We start from the raw sequence: 6,483 nt of genomic DNA on the forward strand, positions 1-6,483 counted from the left end.
AATACAATTCTTTCTCAGGCCATAGAAACCCAAACGGAGTTATTTAAAAAAAATAAAATAAAAAAAAAGGTCTAATGCAGAGTTTGCCATTTTCGTTGTTAGTGCTGACATTGACCCGGTATATAAAATGTTGGGCTGTTGGTCGAGGTGTCTACCCTTTATCTATTTGATCGCCGCCAGTAGTGTCTTCGGCCCCACCGCACACAATTTTGTCGGGCAAGTAAAATGCGCAGATTTCCTTCTGATGGAGTGACGGACCCACCTGAAAACAAGAGTGAGAAATAAAAGTAGTGCAATACACATTCTGTCGTGTGCTGACAAAACCGAGTAAGTCAATTTTTTTCAAAACTGATATTTTTTGTTCATCAAAAAGAAGAAATCAATGCGCATCTTTTGTGTTAATTATTACTTTTTAAGAGTTCTTAGATAAGCAGATATGAACAAGTAAGTCCACAACCAAAAACAAATGTTTAATGTGCATGAATGTTTTGGCAAAACCAAGTAAGTCCAAGGAATCCCAATTTTCGTATAATGGTAGTTTCAAAATTATTGTCAGACGACTCATGCAAAAAAGACGTCATTTCAAGTCTAGAACACACTAATTACGTCATTCGATAAAGCGAGACATAATGACGTCCTCTTTTGACGTTTTATTTCAACATTTTTCTTCTCGATATGATTCTCCTGAGGTCCTTGTCTCCCTCCCTCACTCCCTCTCTCTCTCCCTCCTTACCTCTCTCTTTGCCTCCCTCCAACGCTCTTTCAATCCCTCCCTCTCTCCCTATCTCTCTCCATCCCTTCCTCCCTCTCTCTATTTCCCTCCCTCCATCATTCTCTATCCCCCTCCCTCCCCCTCTCTCACTCCCTCCTTCCTATCTCTCTCTCTCTACCCCACTATTTCTTTCCCTCCCTCCCTCTCGCCCACACTCCCTCTCTCTCCCTCTCCTTCCCTCCCTCCCTCAATCACACTAAGTCTCTCCCTCCCTCTCTCTCTCTCCCTCCCCCCTTCTCTCTCACTTAATCCATCAATCCATCACCCCCCCCCCCCCACCCTCTCTCTCCCTCTTGACTTACTTTACTTATTCCTGAAGGCTCCCTGTGGAGCATAGGGCCTCGCTCTCCCCCAGTCCATTCCTATATCTCTCTCTTCCTCCCCATTTATTTCTCCCTCCAAAGCTCTCTTCTCCCCCCTCCCTCTCACCTTCCCTCTCTTTCTCCATCTCTCCACCCCTTTTTCCATCTCTCTATCTCCCTCCCTCCCTTTATTTCTCTCTCTCCCTCCATCCCTCCCTCCCGCTCTCTCTCACCCCCCCTCCCCCAGCTTTCTCTCCTCTCTCTCACTCTCTCTCCCTCCCTGTCTCTTCCTCTCTCTTTCCATCCTGTGCAAATTCGTAGTGTTATTTTCACTGTTTTGTCATTTCTCTCGACAACACTTCTTCTTCCGAATATGTTGGTAAAACCAAGTAAGTCCGCTTGCTTAGATCTGCCCATTTTTTGTTAGATCTGATAATGGTGGAAAAAGTGTTAAAACCAAGTATGTCCACAAAATGCCCAACAAAACCAAAACCATCGATCAGATAATTATGAAAATAGTTGTACACGTAAACTAATGCTATTTATCTTATAATCTCGGTGGGTTGATCTAGATAATCATCCCTTTTGAGAAATTTAATCAACCAGCAAAAGTCGTTTTTCTCGGAAGTAGCTTCAGTGGCCGGACTTACTCGGTTTTGTCAACACACGGCAGACATACACACGCCCTCATGCACGTACTCGTACCAGTGTACGCAAGCACTCACGCACTCACACGAACATACACTCGCACACACGGCCACTGTGACTCACGCACTAAGACATGCATTCACGCAGGCACTCATTATTGGCCTACCTTTGTATTGCATCATCCAATAATAATTACCTCCATGAACTTCCTGTTCGCAGGTTAGAAACTTGATGAGAACGACAATCAGGACAGCCACAATGACCACAGCAAAGTGAAACCGCATGTCTGTGGTGTTGTAGTTTCAGGTGCTGGGAAGAAGACAAACACTTTTCGATAAACATTTGCTACATTTGTTTGAAAGGCTCTGTCCTTCCCGTGAAAAGACTTCGGCTTACCATCGAAGATCTGGCTAGGTTTTAACATGGGATAAGACAATCTCTCCTCCTAGTGGTCACTTACCAAAAATCAACACCCTGGCTGCTTGCTGTGGTCAGTTGGTGTTAGTATTGGTATCGGTATTGGTACTGGTACTGGTACTGGTACCGTACTGGTATTGGTATTGGTATTGGTATTGGTATTATATCGTCCTGTGAGGTTACTTTCTCACTCGTGAAATCGAGCTGCCACACAGTACGGTGCTATCCATTTTTGGGGGGTCTTTTTCCTGCATGCCTGTATTCATATTTCCAAGTCGTGAGAATTTTGCTCTGAACTTGCACACGGGGCGTTCGGACACCGAGGAGGATCTGTACTAAGTTGACTCTGGGAATTAATGATTTGATGACAATTTTTTTCAAAAGGAATGTTGTGCTTTTAAGACATTAATTCATCATAAACTCCAGCTGTGCACAGAGCAACCAAGCTGTTCATTATTGTTGTTCGTGACCAAGTGGAAGAGATGGTCTTATCCCGTGTACAAGCCTGGTCAGAACTGAGATGGTGAGCCGAAGGAATGTGCCTTTAACCATTTTATGCCTTTAAACTTTTCGTCAGGTTGTCTAGTGTTTAATTGTTTAAACTAGATGCATCTTCTAAAAGAAATGAATACACGCACTCCCAAGAGTATGTTTTTACGAGGCAATTGTACTCCAAATATTTAGCCATCTCATGCATTTTAACAAACATTTAAAGATTCGGCATTTGAACATCTTTTTCAGATATTCGTTTAAAAAGGATTAAGCAATTGTTTAACTACTATCACTGCACCCAGACTCGTTAAACTATATTCATTAAAAATATCAAAGTATGCAGATATGTATCCTTCCACAAAACATCACAGAAAGGTTGTGAACCTGACAATAACATAAAATAATATAAAATGTTAAGAAATGCATTACCACTCCCATCTTAACAACCTGACCTTGGTTTATGTACAGGGTGACCCGAAAAAATGCAACCCACAAAAATGTTAATAACTTCTACATCTGTTGACCGAATCACTTCATATTTAGTGGACATAACTTCAATCTCTGCATGACCCATCCACAAAGCGACAGTTTTGTAGATCAAATTAATAGGATCGACTCAACAGTACGAGGTTTGAAAATGAGTGGAAGCCAAACTTACACGATTAAAGCCCTCCAGATTGTTATCTTAGGTGTTATTTGAATAAAATAGTATACCATAATCAATATTAGACAATCAGTGACTTGAATACAACAATTATATGCAAGATCAGGGCATTTCCCGTGGCTGAATGCGTGCATTTCATCGATGCATATTGTGCGACATTGCACTTTACACCGAAAGGGGTTCATTTGTTCAGTCATTTGAGTCTAGCAAATATTTTAAAAGTTATTGTGCATGAACTTCTGTTCGTCCACGACGATTCTACAACGTTTCGAGTCTGTAGATAAAATGGTCCGACATTTACCTTTTCTCCAAAATGTGTTCCAAATTACACCTCCGAAATTGTCAATGGCACGAAAGCTTTCCTATCTAAAGATTGCCCTGAACCTAGCTGTAACTGCTTTCTTCAGGTCACCGATAATCCAGGGGATAAAGGGGGTGTTTGAGTATACTCAAACATTCAGATAATCCAAAAGGTTACAGTCTGGAGGGTTTACTTTAGGTGAGTATTGCTACCGCTCAATGTCAAACCTCGTTCTGTTGAGTCGATCGCCGAATTTGGAAACTTTTTTCAAATTGCACAAAAGTCAGACCATTTAATCTACAAACTTGCCACTTTGTGGAAGGGTCATGCAGAGGCTGAAGTTTATGCCTCCCAAATATCAAGTGATTCGGTCAACATATGTAGAAGTTATTAGCTTTTGTTTGGGTTGCATTCTTTTTGGGTCACCCTGTACTTGCTCTGCTTTGAAAACACGCAAGTACATTAATCTTGAAATTCCTAAACGAAACGATCTGTAATCCAACATTTCATTAACGATCAATAAGATATATCATATCTCAACAAAGTTGTTAGGTACTGGTTCATTTAAAAGTTGGATTGGCAACATAACAACCAAAATTAAGCCTCCACTTACCTGATATGAGAGGAACATGCATTTGTTTGAAGTTTGTCAACTGTTGCATGTATATCTTAGCACATGACATTCGCCTTAATGTCAAGTTTCAAGTACGTCTTATAACATGCACAGCATGTATCTGGTAATAAAATCGTTAATGTGCAGTTCGGGGTTTTCATCACCCCATTTCCATATTGAATGAAGCAGTTACGCCCTTTAGTTGGGCGACATTTAAGACACTGAACTGTTTGTGTTAACATTTGGTGTGCATTTGTTTGAATGTATGTAGAATAATAATATTTGATACAAAAAAGAAATCGCTTTTAGATTGACTTAGTAAACATGATTAAATGAAAAATAAGCAATGCGATGAATCAAAACATGTCAGTTCACGGATGACAAGATAATTTCAAAACTATTCATTAGAATGATTTGAACTGTTGCAGAAATGCTTTAGATGTTCTCATAGTTGTTTTGTTCGAACGGATAAGCTCTAGGAAAAACAGTTAAAATGATACAAATATTGACTTTGTGGGTACATAATTTATAAAAACTGGAAAATGTGTATATATCTAACTTTTTTCCCTAGAGCTTATCCTTTCGAACAAATCTCTTTAACATTTTTGCAGAAGTTCAAATCATTCTGATGAATAGTTTTGAAATTATCTTGTCATCTGTTAACTAACATGTTTCGATTCAACGTTTTCCTTATTTGTTTTCATTTAATCATTTTCACTAAAGTCAGTCTAAGAGCAAATTTGAGGGGACCATATGTTATCATTCTGCATACATTAAAGCAAATGCACACCACATTTTAACACAAACAGTTCAGTTTCATGAATGTTGTGGTCAAATAACTTGAAGAGAAACAAGTCGCGTAAGGCGAAATTACTACATTTAATCAAGCTGTACTCACAGAATGAAACTGAACGCACTGCATTTTTTCATCAAGACCATAAATATAGCATTGTCAGTCCCCCGCTCGTGGAAAAGGAAGTGAAATTGACAAGCCAGAATAGCGCGGTAGTGGTTGCGCTGAGCAGGATAGCACGCTTTTCCGTATCTCTATTCTTTTTAACTTTCTAAGCTTGTTTTTAATCCAAACATAACATATCTGTATGTTTTTGGAATCAGGGACCGACAAGGAATAAGATGAAATTGTTTTTAAATCGATTTCGGAAAGTTATTTTTAATCATAATTGTTATATTTTTAATTTTTAGAGCTTGTTTTTAATAAAACTATAACATATTTATATGTTTTTTGGAATCAGAAATTTATGAGAAATAATATGAAATTATTTTTGGATCGTTTTGTAAACAATGTATTTTAATTACAATTTTCATACTTTCTATGACCAGACTCATTAGATAAATATTAAGCCTCCTAGCTGAAATGCAATACCAAAGTCCGGCCTTTGTCAAAGATAGCTTGGCCAAAATTTCAATCCATTTAATCAAAAAATGAGTGCGTGAAAGTGCCGCCTCAACTTTCACAAAAAGCCGGATATGACGTCATCAAAGATTTTTATTGGTAACATGAAAAACATTGTCTGGGGATATCATACCCAGGAACTCTTATGTGAATTTTCATGAAGAGGTAGTTTCCTCGGAATCGATCTACACACACACACACACACACACACCAGGGTGCACACACACACACACACACACACACACACACACACAAACACACACACACACACACACACACACACACACACACACACCACCACGACCACCACCACCAACACCACCAACCTCGTCTCGATTCCCGTCTATGTTAAAACATTTAGTCAAAACTTGACAGAATGTAAAAACGGTGTATTTGATGGTAGCTCCTGCCCTTAATTGAATTTTTTATGTTGAGGATGTGTGTGTGTGTGTGTGTGTGTGTGTGTGTGTGTGTGTGTGTGTGTGTGTGTGTGTGTGTGTGTGTGTTGGCGGGTACAGTGCTAGAGAGAGAGAGAGAGCGAGAGAGAGAGAGAGAGAGAGAGAGATACAGAGAGAGAGAGAGAGAGAGAGAGAGAGAGAGAGAGAGAGAGAGACAGAAATAGAAAACACACACACACACACACACACACACACACACACACACACACACACACACACACACACACACACACACACATACACACACACCCCACACACATACACTCACACATACACACACACATACACACACGTGCACACACACACTTACAAATGCACAAACACACACACACACACACACACACACACACACACACGCTCACACGCTCACACACACAACAAGGCAGACAAGAATACGAACAA

The 6,483-nt window shown here is 39.9% G+C and overlaps 1 long non-coding RNA gene across 1 annotated transcript; it reads right to left on the bottom strand.

Moving 5' to 3' along the window:
• Positions 1-247: 247 nt before the first annotated feature.
• LOC138956171 (uncharacterized) lies at positions 248-4,335 on the bottom strand. The gene is made up of 3 exons (XR_011452533.1): positions 4,210-4,335; positions 1,919-2,031; positions 248-262 (listed from the first exon to the last, which is right to left on the bottom strand). It is a non-coding gene; the product is annotated as an uncharacterized lncRNA (long non-coding RNA).
• Between the last annotated feature and the right edge of the window lie 2,148 nt (positions 4,336-6,483).

The sequence above is a fragment of the Littorina saxatilis genome, unplaced genomic scaffold, assembly GCF_037325665.1.
Source record: "Littorina saxatilis isolate snail1 unplaced genomic scaffold, US_GU_Lsax_2.0 scaffold_2114, whole genome shotgun sequence".
Classification (NCBI taxonomy): Eukaryota; Metazoa; Mollusca; class Gastropoda; order Littorinimorpha; family Littorinidae; genus Littorina; species Littorina saxatilis.